At 49.5% G+C, this 21,546-nt stretch overlaps 1 pseudogene; it reads left to right on the plus strand.

Annotated features, from left to right (window-relative positions):
• The window catches only part of LOC144170337 ((3R)-3-hydroxyacyl-CoA dehydrogenase-like), a 43,156-nt pseudogene extending 21,886 nt beyond the window's left edge, over positions 1-21,270 (plus strand).
• Positions 21,271-21,546: the final 276 nt, after the last annotated feature.

A 21,546-nucleotide genomic window follows, 5' to 3' on the forward strand; every position in this document is an offset into this window, starting at 1 on the left:
GAAAGTGGGCAATGGATCAAACCGGTTCAAAATAAACTAACATGATTGAAAGATTTGTGGAACGCTCCCTGTCCGCTTAAGCAACCGTCAAGCACAAGAAGAAGCTGTTTGTAGACGGGTTATAATTTGTGTCCCACTCAAGCACATACCGGCTCACGACGCTAGGCCTGATCGGGTTGGGTGGTCGGTCGAAGTAAGATAAGGCATACTTACCTAATGCCGGGGCCTCGTTGATCACAGAGGAGCCCCCAGGGTGAGTCGCTGGTATTGCACTGCTCTCGCATTGATCGAAACTGGGGAAGATGGGCATGTAAATTGCTTAAATCCGGTTCAACGCAAGAGAGGGCGCCACCGCCTCAGCAAGCGTGCGATTGCTCCTCCCACCAGCGCTTCCTGGAAATGGAGCTACTGACCGTACTGCTGCAGCTGCCGCCCTTCGGAGCAGCATAGACATAAACGAGGTCCAATATCAAGATCTGAAACCTTTTGTAAGAAGGAAGCTGCGGGACCACTGGCAGCAACAATGGGACGGAGAAGTAGAGAATACACTACATATCGTTAAACCCAAAATAGAAAAGCCTCCTGCTGAAAGACATGACATATTTGTAGAGGTAGCATTATGCAGATTAAGAATTGGCCACACACACTCCACACACTCATACCTTTTAACAGGCGCAAACAAGCCACAGTGCCATCGATGTGGGGGTCAGCTTTCTGTCCTTCATATGCTTATTGAGTGTGGCATGTGCAACAGTGAAAGGAAACGTCATTTTAATGAAGCTTACACGTATAACATTCCCTTGCACCCTTCATTATTTTTATCAGACCATCCAATGTTCTCATAGCCTGCAGGGGCGCCTTGCGTTTCAAGGTGACGGTAGTGGTGACACCGCGGACCCCGGGACCATGTGGGTTGGGCCCACCCACGCCCTCGGCAGTGCGTGGCTTCGCCGTGTCCGGGGAAAAGGGCATCCTGGTGGTTGAGCCAAAGCCAGGGTTGTTTTGGACCTTCATGGCCCCCTGGAAGAGGCAACACACTACTTCGGCCCCCGCTTCCCGTAGACGGTGCCCCCAGACTGACCCGACCTGGGGGGAATCAGCCAGTCGCCTTTTCCTGTCCTCTTCTTCATTCTTTTGCTTTCCTATAGTCTCTCCTAACCCTGTCCTGTCATCTTCTCTCTTCCTTATTTCTCCGTTGTTTCTCCAGGCGGCGAGGGTTAACCCTGTGCGAAGGCTTCAACCTAAATGATCCCGAGCATAGGGTTATAGTGGCGAGGTACAGTTAACGTGTGTTTCAAAACCACGTTCCCTTGTTGGGCTCGGTGGTGGGCGACTGGCCTTGCCACCGAATCGATTCCATGTCGTATGGCTATCTTCCCAACTCCCGCAAAACACCCTGATCGACCTCCTAAAAGGGGCCGCACCGAAGCACTCCGCACCCAACCAGCTCAGGCAGCTTTCAGCAAATACCTAGTTGTACACTCTACCGACGAAAAACCTATCACCGACCTTTCAGTCTTCTTCATTGCCAAGTGTATTGACAACATTGTTGGAAAAGACTACAATGCCAAAAAGATGCCCTCTGGAGACCTCCTTGTTGAAGTTGTGCCAAAAAACCAAAGCGAGAACCTCCTAAAGCAAGAAAAAAATTGCCAACTTGACTGTCACAGTTTCGCCACACCGCACGCTAAATACTGTCCAAGGTGTTATTTCTGACAAAGAACTCCTCCACGAGACAGATGATGACCTCCTTGAGGGACTGCATGACCAAGGTGTTGTTGGCGTGCGTAGAATTATTATGAGAAGAGATGGAGCAGAGATCAAGACCAGACACATCATCCTAACATTTGCTCGCTCTACCCTGCCCGAAACAGTGAAAGCAGCTTTCCTTAGCTGTCGTGTACGCGCCTACATTCCAAGCCCGAGGCGTTGCTTCAAATGTCAGCACTGCGGTCATGGAACTGTAGCTTGCCGTGGCAAGCTCACCTGTGCGAAATGCGGCGAAAATGATCACTCTTCTGATAACTGCAAAAACACAATCATGAAATGTCCGAACTGCAGTGGCTCACACGCTGCGTACTCACGATCCTGCCCATCTTTCAAGAAAGAAAAAGAGATCATTCAGATCAAAGTAACCTAAAATATCAGTTTCCCTGAAGCACGCCAAAAGCACAAGATGTTTTGGGCTGCATCCTATGCAGACGCCGCCCGCCGGGGGTTGGGACGACGTTTGGTTAGTACTGCGACACAATGCAGCTTAGCTGATGTGTCGCTGTCATTAACCCCCTCCGGGCAACCACCAGCTCCTGCCTCTACAGCAGAGGCCCTGGTGGTTCCTCCTCCTGCTGGGCTGCCATCCACAGCCGAGCACCCCACCACTACTGCGGAGCCCGTGGACGATGTGGTGACGGTGTCTGTTGGTACTGGTCCGGCCTCTTCCAGTCCAGCTCCATTGGCCCACACGACACCCGAGGGCACTGAGAGCATTAAAGGGACACTGAAGTGATATGTAAACATTGCGGGATTACTAGCGCAAATTGTAGTCCGGAGTTCCCAGGCCATGTTTCGACCACTCTAGGCGCGTTTACGCGATTTTATTTAGTAGAAAAACTAATTCGAAAATGCTGTCCTCCTCTCTTTACGCTCGCCCATTTTCTGTGGCGTTTTCGTGTGACGTCAGGAGGGGATGAGCTGGCAATTGGCTGCGCCACGGCTGCGCTACTGCACGGCTCCCCGGCCGACAGAGTCAGTCGGCCCAGCGTTTCGTCCACCGGCCGCCGGCGGGTCGTCGCAATCAAGGAGGTTAAAAAAAATTGCTTGGTCGTAATTCGTTCGCTTAGTTGAAACGAAGCCAGGACACGTTTGTGAATGGAAGAATGTGCCTTTCTTTACTTGGTTTGTTGTACACTGTATCTAGCTCCAAGTCAAGGTCGCTTCACACAAGCGCTCGACGCTTCGCTGACTGGTACGCCAGTAGGAAAATATAAGGCCTCTTGAAGGCGGGAGAAGAGTCAGCGAAGTCAATATAGGTACTAAGGAAATAAAATCAACTGATATTTTTACCGTACAGCGTAAAACTAGGGCGCGGGAAGCACTTTTTTGCGCTGGGCGAACAAGCACAGCGGTCAGCAGCACGACTACGCATCAGCGAACGCTTTTCCGTCTACGAAATGCAATTGCTAGACGTAAGCTACTGTGGAAACTCGGGCGACGCTTACTGCACGATCGCAGTACAACAAATAGTCACCTAAGCTGCTTGAAATGCCAAAACTAAATAAAAGTGTAAACCGGTTGTACAATATATACCTTACATTAGCAAAGCGTTTGCGTCCCGCTCCGTGGCTCAGTGGTTTGGGGCGCCGGGTATGTCGCCGCAAATGATTTGCAAGTCACGAGGTCGAATCCCCGCGGGTACGTGCTTTCTTTTTTTGTAAGTTAACTTTTTTGTTTTCCGCCGATGTTTTCTATACTGAGTTCACCTTTTTTTGGGCCGCAACGTTCATGGCTACACGAACTAGTTCACAAAACGCGCGCAGGCTGGCACTGGCGCGCTAGCGAGTTCTCGTTGGCGTGCTGTTGCCATAAGCGCCGACTGCTTGCAGGCAGTGGGCACAGGCCAGAATGAACAGACCCTTGGCCTGGTGCGAACACGCTTTTTACGATACAGGCATGAGGGAGGCAAGCTCCAAATATGGGGGAAAAGCGCATGACATTTGGGCGTCTGCGGGTACCCGGAGGGCGTTCATGCACTGCGTAGGTCTCGGCTAGTGAATGCTACGACTACAAGCCGTCCTGGGAGGCTTATCTTGTGCATTTTACAGCCGACAACATGGCAGAAGCGCGGTACGATGATTACTGAGATATTGAGAATGCCCATCCAACAACGCCATTGGTTATGTTTTACAGAACCGAAACCGAAACCGAAACTTGTGTGATTGCTAACCTTGGGCATCGTCCAATCACGGCGCCCCTCCTCCAAACGTCACAGCCTTAGTTGGTGCGGCCGCCGCAAACCGCGCATGGTAGTTTTTCTTCTTTCGCGCTTTGTAAAATAATTACCGATTTGTCAACCGGATAAACGATGAAAAGTGTGCTAATTTGAGCCAGTCTACGCAGTGCAAGCAAAAACGGGAGCTTGACAAATTCACTTCAGTGTCCCTTTAACTCAGGGGGCCCCAGACATACTCCTTCCCTGCCCGCACCGCAGGTTCCAACCAAGAAGCCTGCGGCCACCTCAGGAACCAATAGAAGAGGTGTATGTCGGAAGGACACCATTTCGGTGCCGCCTGAATTGTCAGTCGAGGACATGGACACCTCGGCATCTCAACCTGCAAAGCAGGCGTAAAATGAGCGCCGCAGCGCTATTGGCCGTGGAAAAAAACCACCTCCTCGTATCACAGGCCCTAAAGAAGATTCACTGACATGAACCAAAATAGGCAACTTCACAACTACATCTTTATTATCTTTAATTCATAATTGCTGTTGAAAACATAGTTCAATGGAACTGTAGGGGTCTCATAAAAAACTTAGATGATGTATATGAACTCTTTTATAAACATCAATCCAGTATTGTTTGCCTCCAAGAGACACACCTGAATCCTAAACAAAGTAACTTTCTTAAACAATACGCTGTCTTCAGGAAAGATAGAGATGCCTTTGCTCATTCATCTGGCTGGGTTGCCATTGTGACGCGAAAATCCATTCCTTCGCAGTCTATTAGACTACTCACCAGCTTTGAGGCAGTTGCTGTCTGCGTGAACTTTTTTGTTCGGCTGATGACAGTATGTTCCTTATACATTCCCCCGGATCATCAATTGTCTACCTCAGAATTTGAATCGTTGGTGGATGAGCTTCCTGAACCATTTATCTTAGTTGGAGACCTAAATGCACACAACAAACTCTGGGGTTCTGGGAGAACTGACGCTCGTGGCCGCTTGATTGAACATTTCCTAGTATCATCTGGTGCGTGTTTGTTCAACAAAAAACTGCCTACATATTATAACATCACACACAACACGTACTCACACATAGACTTGGCAATCGGTTCTGCTGTTCTTTTTCCACTCGTTGAGTGGCAGGTGGAGAAAAACCCGCTTGGAAGTGACAATTTCCCAGTATTCCTGAGATGCCTGGATAGAGACCCCTACACTACCATCTCAACTAAAAGGTTTAAAGAAACCGCTGCAGACTTGGAGACGTTTAAGCAGAAATCTCAACTCACACACAGTTCCATAGAACACGTGGGTATTGATGAAGCTTGTGGCTTTATCACGGCACATATCCTTAACGCTGCAGCGAACTTCCTTCCCCATACTTCTGGTAACATAAGTACCCTAAGGCGGCCCTGGTGGAATGAACAGTGTCGACAAGCTCGCCAGGCACAGAACAAGGTGTGGGGCATTCTTCGCAGGTACCCAACTGCGGACAACCTTGTAGCGTTCAAGCGCACCAAAGCCATGGGAAGGCGCATTCGCCGTCAGGCCAAAAACAATAGCTGGAGGTCCTTCTTAACTTCAATAAATTCTTTCTCCGATACAAGAAAGGTTTGACAACAGGATAAAAAAACTAAATGGACAAAGCACACATGGCTTACCACTTGTTAACACCACTGGTGACACCCTAGAGGACCAGGCAAATGCGTTGGCACAACACTTCGAACACGTCTCAAGCTCTTCACATTACACAAGCACATTATACTTCATCAGAGTGGTTTCTTGGGCGAGTTGGTCATCCATCGTGTAAGTAAGCGCAAAATGAACAAGGACGAACGAAGTGAACGGGACAAGCGCCGTGTCCCGTTCACTTCGTTCGTCCTTGTTCATTTTGCGCTTACTTACACGACACATTTATACACTGCAAAAAGTCGGCTTAGCGGAAGTCCATACGTGACTACAAGCAATAAAACGACTCCTATAACTCTCCGTTCTCCCTTCACGAGCTCATGACTGCGTTGGCTGGTTGCAAGTCTTCGGCGCCAGGTGCAGATAACATTACGTACGGCATGATCAAACACCTTCTTACAGATACAATCAATACTCTCCTGTTTTTATTGAACAGAATATGGCGTGCTGGGCAATTTCCAAAGGCATGGAAACAGGCTATCGTTGTGCCACTGCTGAAACAGGGAAAGGCATCCTGTGTTTCAAGTTATCGTCCAATTGCCCTGACCAGCTGCTTGTGCAAGCTGTTCGAAAAAATGATCAACATAAGGCTACTGTACTTCCTGGAATACAATGATATTCTTGACAGCTGCCAGGCAGGTTTTCGGTCGGGCAGACCAACAGAGAGAGAGAGAGGGCTCTTTATTGGAAAAGCAGAGAGGTTTGCCGGCATTTACAGACGCCTACATGCTTCTCTGCTGTGGGTTAAGGATGGGGGAAGAAAAGGCCCAAGGAAGAGCTGGGCAGGAAAGAAAAGAAAAATTCCCCCGCATTTCCCCGAGGGGGAGAATGTGAAAGTGCGAATGCACGGTTGTCGGCCCGCTTGCGGCGCTTGCGCTCGGCCCCCGCAGCCCACCGCCTCGCCGCCTTCTCTTCCATCTCTTCCATCGGGTTTGTAGTATCACGTGTACACCACGCAGTTATCAAGCCGCTATAACGCCGCTGAGTCGCCAACGCACGCCGCTGACGACGTAGTTTGAATGCGTTAAAGATATAAGGCGCGTTACTAACACTGATACCAGCGTCGCGTCCGTGGCTTAGTCGGTAGAGCGTCGCGCTGCGGCCGCAAAGTCCTCGGATCGAAACCTGGCGCCGGATGCTGTTTTTTTTATATAGAGAGGAGGACTGCGTTAAAGATATAAGGCGCGTTACTAACACTCATATCAGCGGTGCACCACCTGGAACGCTTCGGTGTCGTCAAAAGTGTTTCTTTCGAGAAGTGGCGACGCCCAAACATGGACCACATGGGAAGCACCACGAGGGTGGTGCAGATCGTGCCGAGGGACGCGAACTCCCTTGATGCGATACCCGACCAGGTCACCATCTACGGAAACCTGGTCCTAATAGAAGTACCCGGCCGGCCTGCCATGTGCCTGCGCTGCCAATTGCGCGGCCACATGCGCCGGCAGTGTACAACGCCCTGGTGTCGCGTCTGTCGCACGTTTGGGCACGACAGCGCTGCGTGTGTGCAAAGCTACGCCGCCAAGGCCAGAGGCAAGCGCGCGGAACAACCTCTCGATGAGTTTATGGACATCGAAGAAATGCAAGAAACAACGAACCCACAGCCTTCCTCCCAGGCAAAGGGCATTCAACCCGCCAAGGAAAATGAAAGGAATGAAGGCGCCGACAACGTCTCCCCCCCTGGCGAGACCTTGGATACAGCTGCGGGGAAGGAGGGAGGTGTCCCCGACTTGCCACTGGAGAATGACGCAGCCGCAACCCCCCGCCCCCTTCTTCAAAACGCCGCCGGAACCGAGCAAGAACAGGCAGCGGAGGGGGAAAACGAGCAGGAAACCAGCCGAGAAGAAAAGAACGCGGCGCCGGCGCCCATCAGCGACCCGTGCCCCTCCACCTCAGTAGCCAGCCAGGGAGCACCTCAAGAGAGAAGAGTCGAAACACGACGTCAGGCACGAGCCAAGCAAGCCGCCACCACCCCAGACGGTCAGGAGGGGAAGAGGCCCACCGCAAAAGACGCACCACCGAGAATTCCTGAACAGCTCAGGGGGGAACAGAAAACAGCCCCAGCGCAAGACGGCAGGACCGCCTCCCCCACCGGCTGTGCGGACACGACACCGCGCGACAATGGCAGCGGTTGCGGCTGAGCGGATAATCGGTAAGCCCTCACCCCACGATGACAGCCCCCCTCAACGCGGTTAAAATAGCTACTATTAACGTAGTTAGCCTAATTTCTTCCAAACGTAAGAACTGGCTGCTCGACCTTTTAAACAACGAGAATATCGATGTTGCCCTTTTGCAAGAAACCAAGTTATCATCAATCGAAGACAGCCAAAATTTTGTACGCCTATTCGGCCACAAATTCTGGTGCTTCCACACCTTAACTTCAGCCCGCGCAGGCGGTACAGCCATTTTAATACGGAAAAACCCTTCCCTCAAAATTGTTGACTGCGAGCTCGCAGAAAACGGCCGTTTTTGCCTCGTTGATGTCCTCGTGGGGAGCGAGCTGGTGCGATTCGCGTGTGTCTACGCCCCCAATGAAACAGCAGCTCGCTCGGACCTGTTTAACGCCCTGCGGCCTTACTTGTGTGTGTCTGGGGCAGTTTTCCTTGGGGGTGACTTCAACTGTGTGTTGAGGGCTAACGACAGAACAGGGAAAGGTGGTGGCGTCGACGCATCGTCCCGTGTTTTGAGCGCAGTCCTACGGGACAGCGACCTGTCCGATGTAGCCTTGGGGCGCAGCTGGCCAACCAAACGCTACACGCGCTGGCAGGGCTCGTCCCACGCGCGTCTGGACCGGATCTACGTGTCGGGGGAAGGGGTTACACGAGTGTCCGACTACACCGTCACTCCCATCTCGTTCTCTGACCACGGCCTCGTAACGTGCACCGTGGCCCTTAAAACATACACGGCTAAGCAGAACTCAAGTACCCGATGGCTAATGAACTCCACAGTACTTAAAAACGAGACATTTGTCGAAAACACTCAAAAAGAAATTGAAGCACTTCGGTCCGGAACCATTAGTGTGGAAAAGTGGGAAACTTTTAAAGCACGTATAAAAAGTTTTGCAGTCACCATAGGGCGCGAGGAGGCCGCACGAAAAAAAGAAAAAAAGGGCCGCCTCACGGAGACTCTCTGCGCGCTCATCGAGGCTGATGAAGAAAGACCAGGGGAGTTTAAAGACGATATCCGGTTAATTAAAGAAGAGCTCCGGGGAGAGCTTGAGAAGAGTTTTTGGGGAGCCCTGGTGCGGAGCAGGGAGCAAAAGGTAGAGTTCGAGGCAAGGCCATCGAAGCTTTTTGCAGCCTTCGAAAGGGAGAACTCGGCACAGAAAAACATCACGGAGGTCAAACATCCCGCAGGTGTGGCAAGAAGCAATGAGGAAGTCGCAAGAGCTTTCGCTGAATATTATGCAGAACTATTCTCTCGACGGTCAGTCTTAGATGCAATCCCAGCTGAAGTACTAAATCAAATTCCCAAAATACCTGAAGAAACCAAAGATTTGATCAACACCCCCATAACAGAAGCGGAAATAGAGCGTACCATCAAGAGCCTACCGCGGAACAAATCTCCTGGACCGGATGGTATCATCTCAGAGTTCTATATAGCCTTTAGAAAGGAACTGAGCCCCATCCTAGCCATGGTCTTCGAAGAAATAAGAAAACAGAAGCGCCTGCCATCCTCCATGCGGACAAGCCACCTGGCCTTAATCCCCAAAAAAGTACCCACCGATTCTATCCCCGACGTTGCCGATTACCGTCCGATCAGCCTTCTCTCAACGGACTACAAGATCCTGGCCCGAGTTCTCGCCAGACGGCTGGAGAGTGCACTAAGCGCTGTAGTTGGTCCTCACCAGACATGCGGTTTCAAGGGGCGGTCCATCAATTCCAACCTACATCGCATGAGGGTAGCCATCGAGGCGGCTGAATCAGGTCTGCTACCTTTGGCCATCGTTCAACTGGACCTGAGGAAAGCGTTCGATCAGGTGGACCACAATTTTCTACTGGATCTCCTCCAACACTGCGGAATCGGTGACACAATGATCGATTGGATCAAAACTTGCTACGAGGACATATCTACCTGCGTAGTAACAAATAGGTCTGTGGGAACGCCCATAGACATCCACAGGTCGGTGCGCCAGGGCTGCCCCATGTCACCCATCCTATTCACCCTCTATCTTGAGCCACTTTGCCGTATGGCCCTTGCATCCGAGGTCATCAATGGCCTGAAGATGGGAGACGAGGAGCTCCGTGTTCTCGCCTATGCGGACGACGTGGCCTTCATCTGCACTCGTGGATCACAAGTGGGCGAGGTAATTAAACTAGCAAACCAGTTTTGCCGCTTTTCGGGAGCAGAGATAAATTTACTTAAGTCGAGGGGAGCCTGGTTGGGTGATTGGGCTTCCAAACCAAGTCACCTATTTGGAATGGCCTGGGAAGAGGAGATGTCCAATTACTTGGGAGTCAACCTCAACCAAAGCGTCGCAGTCAAAAATCGGTGGAAACCCAAGCTGTCAGCTGCGGAAAGAAAGCTGCAACCATGGAGAAATAGAAACATTGCTCTATTCACGAGGGCTCATGTGTGCAATGCGATTGCATACCCCGCAGTGCTGTACGGGGCCCGCATAACTTCCATCGACGCAGACACCCTGAATAGGCTGCACCGGTCCTGGGCGGTGTTTCTCTGGCGGTCCACATTCGAGCCCATGCGCCGCTCAAACCTCTTCTGGAGCCTAGAAAAGGGTGGATTTGGGCTCGTCAACGCGGAGCTCAAACTCACTATCCAACGATTCTTGTACTTTCTGGGTCTACGCGATCCGTTCCTAGTGGCAGCCACGCAGTGCCTGGGCACCAGACACTTGGCCCCGTGGCTTGCCACGACAGCATCACTCTGCTTTGACACGCGCGGAACGAGGTTCTACAAAGAAATCGCGCTAGCCTTAGCCATGCTCGAGCAGCATTTCTCTTGGGATTATCTGCTCAAAACAAAACCCAGAAAACTATACTGGGACCTCGTGGAGAAGGTCCTGCCGCCCCCTCTCTACAGACAACCCCCAATACCTAACGATGTCTTGAAGCGAGTAAGACGACTCCCTGTGCCCACCGCCTCAAAGGACTTTTTCTTCCGCCTCCACATGGGGGTGCTGCCCGCAAAGGCACGTCTGGAGGATAAGGGCTTCTTTCTCCATGGCGGCGCGGGTTGTCTCCTCTGTGGAAAACGCGAGACGGCAGAACACGTCCTCACAGATTGTAACGCCGCGGCCGTCTTCTGGGACGAGCTGCAGACCGCGTACACCGAGCGATGGGACCTGTCGTGGTCAGGCCTCCGGCACTTGAGTGCGCCCACAGAGAACAAGGCGCTTCGGGACTGCGTGCTTGTCCTGGGGCTCCACTCGCTGTGGAGGGCCCGAGTGGATGCAGTGGAGTGCGCCAGGAACCCCAGGCCTACCTGGAGGCACTTCACGGCAAAGGCTGAATGGACAGTGAGCGTGTTGGGGGCATCAGATTCTGACACGGAGCTCCGCGACTCACTGCAAAAAGGATGCCAAGCACTGCAGCGCTTTAAAGAAAAAGAGATGCAGCGCTGGCAATGGCTGTGAGCTTGCCTCAATAGTACTTTGTAGAGACGCTTTTCCCCTCTGAACAGGCTTTGTACATCCTTGCCCAGAGTTTACACTCATATGTGAACATGTTACCTTCACACGATTCCCAGTTCATGTACTCTGATATTACTCTGTCTCAGGATGTCATATTTTCCTGCTTGTTTGTTCATTGTTGCCACCGCAGTCCCACTACGTTGCTTACTCTGCGGCTCAAAAGTGAAGGCACGCCTAAAGGTGATTGGAGTCCCTGCGGCGACAGTATGTACGCGTACCAGCGTTGGTCACCGCATCGAGCGTGCCAGTGCATTATGTATATATGTATATCCTTGTAAATAAAAAATTGTGTTTGGGAAAAAAAAAAAAAAAAAAAGTCGCGTCCGTGGCTTAGTCGGTAGAGCGTCGCGATGCGGCCGCAAAGTCCTCGGATCGAAACCTGGCGCCGGATGCTGTTTTTTTTTATATATAGAGAGGAGGACTGCGGACGCCGCCGCCGCCGCCGCCGGCGGTGGAAGGTTTGGGGTCGCTTATAAAGTGCATTCGCACTTAAAAAAAAACTGTCGTGTACTTGACGCGGTAGCGGACTTTTGTTCTGAGCTTGGGCCACATAATTTACAATTTGAAATTAGGCCAATTTCATACAAATAAGAGAATAAACTCCGTAGAGCTTGGCGCTGCTTTGACGGATGAATCCATGGTCCTAAAATATTTCTGAGAGTAATTGGTCCCTGTTCTAGACGTTCCATGCTTTCAAGGAAGTGGGATCTCGGTTCCATGTAGGCCGCACATTCTAATAAAATGTGTTCAATTGTTTCGACGCTACCATCGTCTATGCAGACCAACAGACCAACTTGTCGCTTTTGAATCCTATGTGAAAAATGCCTTTGTTAACAAACAGTTTTGTATGTCTATATTTTTTGATCTAGAAAAAGCATATGACACTGCCTGGCGCTACGGCATCCTGCGGGACCTAAAATATTTTGGTATTTGTGGGAATATGCTGAACACTCTTGGAAGCTATTTGTCTGAACGAAGATTTAAAGTGAGGGTCGGGGCTGCAGTATCCGCACTGTATATACAAGAAAACGGTGTTCCTCAGGGTGGAGTACTTAGTTGCACACTTTTTATAGCTAAGATGAACACACTTGGAAAAGCTCTGCCCCGTACCATTTTTTACTCTATTTACGTGGATGATGTTCATATCAGTTTCCGGTCCTGTAACCTGTCTATCTGTGAACGGCAGTTACAACTTGCCACAAACAGGCTTGTAAAATGGGCCGACGAAAATGGCTTTAAGCTAAATTCTCGAAAGAGCACATGTGTATTATTTTCCAAGAGGCGTGGTATTTACCCTGAGCCCACCGTCCAGCTCAGTGGAGTAGCTGTGCTTGTGAAGAAGGAACACAAGTTTTTAGGGATTGTGCTAGATGAAAAGCTGTCATTTATTCCACATATAAAGCTACTCAAAATAAAATGTATAAAGGCAATGAATATTCTAAAAGTCCTGTCCCACCACTCCTATGGCGCAGATAAGGTGCGCCTTCTGCGTATCTACAACAGTTTAGTGAAGTCGCGGTTGGACTATGGGAGCGTAGTATACGGGTCAGCTTCGAAAACCGCTTTAAAAATGCTTGACCCTGTTCTGCACCTTGGTCTTCGCCTTTCGTCAGGAGCCTTCCGAACGAGTCCTGCACAAAGCCTATATGTGGAATGTGACCAGTGGTGCCTGGAAGACCAGCGCTTATATACAGACCTATTGTATGCCTTGAAGTCAACATCCATAAAAAATCACCCTTCTTCGTTTATTGTAAATGACACCTCTGCAATGCACTCGCTTCTTAGTCGGCCCTCTATATCTACGCCTTTTTTGTTGAGAGTGAAACTACAAGCCGAGGAGCTTGGGATTTCTTTTAGCGAGACCTACAAAACTTCGATCACAGACCTTGTTGCTCCTTGGGAAATGTCCCCGATTTCTTGTGATTTATCTTTTACAGCCATTAACAAAAGCACTGCACCAAGAGAACTCATCTTGCAGCACTTCCTACATCTACGACACAAATATCCCTACACAACGTTTTACACAGATGCCTCCAAGTCCGCCCATTCTGTGTCATGCGCTGCACATGGCCCAAACTTTGCTATCACAAAGACAATGCACAAAAATACCGGTATTTTTACAGCTGAGGCACACGGCATTTTAACCACTGTGGAACACATTACAGAAACCAGAATACACAGTTCGATTATTTTTACAGACTCCCTGAGTGTAGTACTGACTCTCCATTCAGGAAAACCAACGAGAAACTTAATTTTAAACCGTCTTATCAAATCCATAATGTCTGCTTATGCTCTAAAATTGACTGTAGTAGTGTGCTGGGTACCTGGGCACAGCGGAATTTCGGGCAATGAAATTGCTGACCAGAATGCCGCTGTGGCGGCTCTCCGCAGTGTTATAGATATCCCACATGTTCCCCACCTAGACATGAAACCACTCGTTCGGAGTATGCTTCGGAGGCGCTGGCAGGTACAGTGGGACACACAAATCGAAAACAAACTGCACATTATAAAACCACAAATAGGGAAATACAACACAGAGAAACAGAACAGGTTCGCAGAAATATCAATATGCAAATTAAGAATAGGTCACACACACGCTACTCACTTATATCTTTTAAACGGAACCCCACCACCATCTTGTGAGAAATGCGGACGAAGACTTACCGTCCTCCACGTATTGATTGAATGCTTGGCATACCATGACGCAAGGAAACAACACTTCCCCGAACTATACACCTACATGATACATTTACACCCATCATTGTTTTTATCTGATCAACCCCCGATCAGAAGGGAACGTCTTATAGCCTACCTCGCTGACATTGGATTTTTAGCACTCATCTCATACCATGTGTGACATCAGGGCCACCCAATGCAAATAGTGAGGGTGGTTCTGAGCATTTTCTTACGTGCCAGGGACGTCACTGCCATCCCTGTTGTGTTATGGTGCTCCCAGCACACACCTAAACATCATCATTGTTACCTCTCATCTTATTCATCTTCGATTTTTAGAGTAAAGGCCCTTCACACCCATATATACACTATTTTTATCAAGTACATCACAATCATCGCCATGGCATTTTAACAACAAATGTGACAAAACAAACATTGTCTTGGCGCTCTTTGGACTCAGACGCCCTTGCGCCAATAAAATATACACAGTAGTAGTAGTAATGTTCTCATACAAAAATGTTTTTAGTTACCTACCAGATGTAGACTTTTTAAAATACATATCATATTGCCCATAACCTCACCTGTGTTCATTATGTGTTTTAAAACGGTAGTGGAACCTGAGGCTTTACACCTTACGTGCTTGCACTCACTGTTTTAATATGACCCTATACACCATTTCTCTTAGTATACTCACTATGCTTTAATTATGGCCCTATACACCAACCCCCTGAGTAAAGTTTTTTAAACTAGTGCCTCCTTTACAAATCCTTCTCATCTCTTTCACCATTGTCATGGAACGCTTTGCCTTTGTTGGCCTTGCGCTATTACCCCCGAGATCATCATCATCATCCCACCAGCGCTTCTCCGGCGCCAAATCAGCGCGCGCCATGTGGCACACTTCTACACAGGTGGCACACTGCATGCTTCGCTCCTCCCCAGGTTTCACGTTAGTGGAGATGGCCGATTTTTTTACGCCAAGGATTTTAATCAAGGCCTTTCTGTTTGTTCTTGGCTTAAACTTTTACTTTACTTTCGAATAAAACATCAAGCATTTGAACGTGCCTCTTTGCAGGCTCGTCATGCCACATATCTTCGCACTTGGACGTTGCATGCCGTCGCGGGTTCAATTCCCGGCCGCGGCGGCCGCTTTCCTGATGGGTGCGAAAAGCAAAAACTCCCGTGTGTACGAGATTTCGGCGCACGTTAAAGATCCCCAGGTAGTCAAAATTAATCCGGACCCCCACTACGGCGCGCCTCATCGCCTGCGCTGCGTCGGCGCGTTAAACCCTACAAGCAAGCAAGGACACTGCATGCCCTGAGATAGTGGAACACTTTTTCCACAATATCAAGCATACCGAATCGCCACTTGTCAGCATCGTGGTCAACTACGCCGGTATTGCCATGAAGACTTTTCCGACACGACAGGTGAGTGGTTCGACTAAGTTATTCAAGTCAACTTCCAGGTAAACATTAAAAGTATGGACAACTCATTTTAGATGCGACTGCATCTCATTCACTCGCCTCGTCCCTCCATACGGCGTTGTTGTCCGTCCACACCCCTCCCCCTACACTATAAAAAAAAATGATAGTTAGCGGCGCCCGGTTTCAATCCCACGACCCTGTGGGCGGAACGCCTGGTACATGGTGATCTTCCCACTGCGCCACAAAACCGAGACAGAATCAAATCCTACGAACACGCTTTATATCCTTGACTCATTCAAACTACGTCAAGAAGCTACTGATACAACGCATGATGGGGCAATGATTAACACTTGCAATAAAAGAAAAGAAGCTCCCACTTCAGCAACAATGATGGAGTAAAGGTCGTTGCGACAGCGAAGCCCCAAGCATACCACTTAAAGAGATTGACCAAGACTGGCCAATAAAACATAATAATAATCATAAAACATAATAATCATACGCGTTACGTTTCACGCGATTTCAGAATCAATCCAACGGAAACACCAAGTGAACCCCACGATGCGTCGCGCCCACCTCCCCTCGCGCCCACCTCCCCTCGCGGGGAGGTGGGCGCAATTTTTTTTGTCGCCTATATGTTCTCTAGCTCATATGAAAGCCAGCGTTTTATATAGTGGGGTAACCACAAGAAATTGATAAACAAATTGGTGGAAATAATTTTAATTTGGCTGCAAACTTTCTGAAATCGGAAGGGTGGCGGTTGGTGGTGTCGAAACTTGACGCTATATTATGTGTCCCGGTCACGTGACCTGCACAGCTAGCAGCTACTGTAACTGCTGAAATGTTTGTTTACGTATTGAAAACCTTTTAACACAAGTATTTGTGTAAGTTTAAACTGTATATGTATTTTTAAACGCTATTTTGAACATTTTTAAGACACGCCGCAAGCCGCCGGGTTGCTCTCAGTGTGGCTAACTGAGCCTCCATGCCCAGAATCAACGGCAGCGTTCAGTAAACAGACCCAGTGAAGGAGCTTTGACGATTATGACTGAGTCAGGGGCGTTTGTTCTGCCAAAATATTCGATTTTAGTTTCCAAATACTCCAATGGAAGCTAAAAAAAGGACGCGCCCGGGGAGAATCTAACTTTCGACCTCCACAACGTGAAGCCAGATTCTACCAATTGTCGATCCCAACAGATGACGCCTTCGTGCAAAAGGGGACTTGTGAATTTGAAGAAAAAGCACATAAAGGAATAAGAAAGCCTGCGATTCACACTTTCTTGAGCTGGGGACAAGTTTTTAAATATCGCTTTTTATTTCGCATACCGACAAAAATATGTTGCCACGCTACTGTATGTCATAGTTTTCAGCATTATTTTTGGGAGGTCAAACGGCTCGTAGATAAAAAAAAAATCGATTTAAATAGTTCTAGGGCGTTTTCAGAAAAACCGTTTCTAAGGTGCCGTAAGTGATGCCCTTTCATTCGGGAGAGAGAATATATACTCGACAAAAATCGGTTGTCTGTCCCTTTAAAACACAAAAGTAAGCCTTTATGATGACAACCTAAAACACTCTTATCTTTGAAGCACCATTGTGTACTTCTGGGGTGGTGTTCTCGTGTTTTGTCCCTTTTGTGTCCATTTCAAAAGTGTCCGCTTTGAGCGAGTCCTGATTGGCTAAAAGCGAACAACCGTATGTGGCGTAACGCAAGTGCGACGGAGCTAGTTCACGGCTTCTCGGAGCAGACGATTTGAATTTGAAAAAAAAAATTGCCCCCACCTCCCCGAAGGGAATCGTGAGGAAGTGCGAATGCATTTCTTGCGCCGAGAGTACACGGCGTAGTAATTGTGCCATCGCCTTGAGAGGCGCAGTACCGGCGAGGGGGAGCTGTCAGGCGAGGGGAGAGGCGCGCGCCGAGGGTGAGTGCAAACCTAACGGGGGGAGAGGCGCGCCAGCTGCAGAGCATGTGAAGTAATCCCGGATCACGTACGGGCGGAACGGCGAGCAGTTTCGGTCGGCGAGCACGTTCATGATGACGTCGAAGATCCTGTTGGTGTAGATCGCGCAGGCAACGGGGTCTTCGTTCACGAGCTCCACGCGCTCCCAGGCCATCATCTCGGACACGGGCCGAGGCGTGCCGTCGGGCCCGACCCGCAGCGGCTCCAGGGTCTCGAGCAGGCGCTCCCAGTGGACCTCGGACGCGGACATGGTCAGGAACGCGTGCGGCTTGCCCAACTGCCGGATCATTGCGAAGAGTTCGCTCCTACGATCCTGCCAGTATTGGACCGTGTTTGGTACACCACGCATGAATGCGAGATCGCGATCCAGTACCTCCTCCAGGAACTTCATACCGCCCTTCTCGAGCTGCTCGCGCGTGATGGCACCCGTGGTCTCGTTCGTGCGAAACATCATGTTGCTTTCCGCAACGTTGTACCGCATCACCTTCGCGGCCGCATCACCTTCGCGGCGGACGATTCAGGCTCGCTTAAAAGTGCATTCGCACTTATTCCTGGCCAATCCCCCACGTGGGTATGTGCCATGTCAGCGGCCAGGCAGCGCGCGCCCATCTCCCCCTGTTGCTAAGGAAGACGAAAAGCGCGCGCACCCGCAGCTGTTGCTATGCGGACGGCGGAAGGTTCGGGGTCGCTTATAAAGTGCATTCGCACTTAAAAGACGAAGGTCAGTCATGAGTTTTCCGTTTATCGCCTTCTTGTTAGCTCGCCGGCGGAAAAGGCGGTCGAGAAGTAATGTACACACATTTGAAATGCCTACAGAAGCATTTCCGCCTCTCGAAGAGGACTGTGCGGTGTCTTTGCTTCGAGCTCTGGGACGAACCTGGTCGACTGCAGCGCGGGCCAGTGTCGAGGACCAAGTGATATGCGCCCCTTGTTTCTTCGCTACCGGTAACTTTCATACAGCAGTCGCAGTGAAGAAACAATATCGCTGTCGCAGCTCCCTTCGTGAGCCGGTGTATCCACGCTGTTGCGATCACGCAGTGAAATAAACGATCGTCTACGAGCTCGATAGCTGTCGAGCAGACGACCACATTTACACAAGCACTCGGCATGAAATTTATAACCGTTCATTGGTACTTGACACTTACACATACTAGCTTAACGTTCGTAGGCTTCACGCGCAACAGGTACGCGTCGTCAACAAACAAAAATCCTCCCCACTTACACAATTTTTCACTTGTAGGGCACAACAAAAATGTCAACGGCGTAACGCACCATTCGAGGGTCTTCGACAAGATCGCGTCAGCATGCCGAAAGTGCGTCGATTCTGAAATACGTAACGGAAGGGCTATTTTGATGCACGGTCATTACCACCGGCCTCAAAACGAAGACCACGCGCAAAAAACAAAACAAAAAAAACTGAGTATTCATAGCATTGTTTACACTTTACTGTAACAGGAAACAGCTGTCTGGAGCTGCCATCTATGGACGTTCGTCCCCTTGTGGTTAAAACTTCCAACGTCGTGACAAAAAAAACGTCACCGCAATTAAATTTTCAAAACACGTTTGAATAAACACATAAAAGATATTTTTACATGGTTTCAGTTCGTTAAAATGCGTTTGCAAAGACAGTTACGGTATTATCAAAGGCCGTCTGCTAACCGGAAGTACGTCACGATTAAAGGGACGCAAAACGGATGTTTTCAAAACGGACAGTCAGGAGAATACCGCCCTTGCTGTCATATTTCCCCGCTAGTATCGCCTCAAACGATCTAACCTTTTTCTGAAAAGGATGATCCTCGTATTTCCAAGAAGCAGATCTTGCGAGAGTTTGCGCTATCGTAGAACACCGATAATAAAAAATAACGTTTTTGTTGAGCACCATCTATCCTCTGCAACTGTGCGCCCCTCGAGACAAATTCACACTCATCGCGCGTGTTCTCCACGTATTTATAAAACGCTTGTCTACTACATCTCGCTTAACTTCACGCTACACTTATTTGTCCAACACTGATTGTAGATAGCTCTCTGACTGCTTATCACCCACAGATTTCCTTTTCTTTGCACCAATGAACGTATTTCCTAGATATTGGTTACTCTTTTTGCACTGACACTAAGAAAATGCCACGTTAAAAATTATTGCCAACTCCGAGTCGTGATAACCGATTAGAGAGATCGATAGAAACTTTATTGGTGACGGGATGGTGGGGGCGAATCAGCCGCCTCTGTCCAGGCAGCCGCTGAGAAGCCTGGTGATGTGAGCCGGTCAGTTCCCGTTGCTCTTGGAGACTCACTGCTACAGCCGGCCACTTTCCAGCGTAATTGTGTTGTTGTGTAGTGCTGTAAGGGCACTCCCACAGAATGTGGTCCTGGGTAGGGGGAATAAGGCAGTAGGGACACAGTGGGACAGGGGTGTCTGGCATGCGTTGGGATAGATGGAGCCGAGTGGGTGTTTGCAGTGCATATGTTTGAGACTGCCGAATCACTACTTGCTCGCGACGGGTAAGGCAGAATGGGAGGGTAGGGAACATCGACGCAGGCTTAGAAGGTCTGCTAAGGTGGGGAGAGCAAAGGAAGGACAGGAATTTGTGTCGCGGGCACCGACAGGGGCCCGAAGGAAAGTTTCGCACGTAAGCTGATGAGAAAAGCTTCACTGCAGCGTACAGTGATGTTTTCCTCTCCTTCAGTGCGTGGTACTAAAGAACTGAGTAATAGAACTGTGTATTTTTCATTACTTTTGCTTAATTGATGCATTTATAAAGAACTATAACGCTGATATTGCATGATATGTTGTTACAAAACTTCGAGTAAAGTTGAGGATAGGGATGTGCACGTGCACTGGGAATATAAGCAGTAAAACCGAGTTGTACGTTATTTCATCTCAGCAAGCGGATACCTGGTATTTTATTTTTTTTTTTTTCATTCTGACACGTTCGTGTTTCAATTGTCGCTCGAGGGGCAATTTCTCCCATTTAGCTACACATTTTATTATATCTCATGGCGGTGATAATGATGCTGACGAATAAATCTCTATTGTGACGAGGTGGCGCTTGTTTTATTATAGGGAAAGTGTAAGAGATGGGGAAGGGGAAATGACGCACAAAAATGCGTTATGTGTTGCCGCAGCATAGGCCCACGCTCGATGGACAAAGACGACAAAATGTGCTTGTGACGAGCGAGTGTTGTGTAGCTTGGAGAAACGATATTGTAGGCGGTTTGGGTGGTGCTACTGGGGCTTTCAAAGTGCCTATTTCGATTAAGTCCTGACTGGCCGAAACTAGACGACCCGGATGGGACGCAGCACACGCAAGGCCAGGCTTCGGTTTCTGTGCATGTCATTGGTCAGAAGCCTCGGAAGTGAAACTACGTCACGATTGAAATGGACGCGAAATGGGCAATCTTGAAACGAGCACAAGTCAGAATTCCGCCCTGATATACTGTTTGCGCCATCCTGCCGGCGCCATTGCTATATTGACACAACGCTCTTTGGAGTTCATGAAGCAGTACAGGTTGGTCAGCCAGCACGCTTGGCATTCCTTCCCGTAGGGCCCGTTCCCAACGCCGCAGGATGGCGCAAGAGCCATGATCCAAGCGGCCGTGGGCAATGGAGTCATTGTGAACATCGGAAGCGTCGTGTCTAAGGGCAGTTTCCCCAACTCTGCCGCCTATGCATCTTCCAAGGCGGCCCTGGTGGCCCTCGCGAAGACGGTGGCGCAGGAGGTGGCCTCGCGTAGCATCCCCTGCAACGCCGCCCTTCCAGGCTTAGTACAGACGTCCATGGCCGGCGAACTCCTCGGCGAGGATACCTGGGAGTTCATCTACCGCACGCCCATGCATGGAGCGAGTGGGACAACTGGAAGAAGTTGCCGGGGCTATCGCCTTCCTCTGTACTCCGAGCAGCTCCTACATAACAGGCGCTGCCCTGGAAGTCACAGGCGGCTACAGCATGTGAGCTCTCGCGTCGCTTTTTCTTGGGTTAAGCGAGCAAACAAACAAACTATCAGTTGAAGAATAGCGTCGAACTCGTCGAATTGCTGATGGTAGTACTTTAATGTGGCTGGTGACGGTACCATCGTGCACTGAATAACGCTTTAGTTCTCCGAGGTTAAGTGTGGCGACCCGAACAAACTGCGACATGGTTAGGGCAAAATAAAAAAGCATAAATTTCACGACCAAGAGATGCTACTGTCAGTCTTACTTGAAAGCAAAACTTGGTATTTGGAGGGTT

This window comes from Haemaphysalis longicornis, unplaced genomic scaffold (assembly GCF_048455015.1).
Source record: "Haemaphysalis longicornis isolate Haplotype H1 unplaced genomic scaffold, Haemaphysalis longicornis Haplotype H1 scaffold_2, whole genome shotgun sequence".
Taxonomy (NCBI): domain Eukaryota; kingdom Metazoa; phylum Arthropoda; class Arachnida; order Ixodida; family Ixodidae; genus Haemaphysalis; species Haemaphysalis longicornis.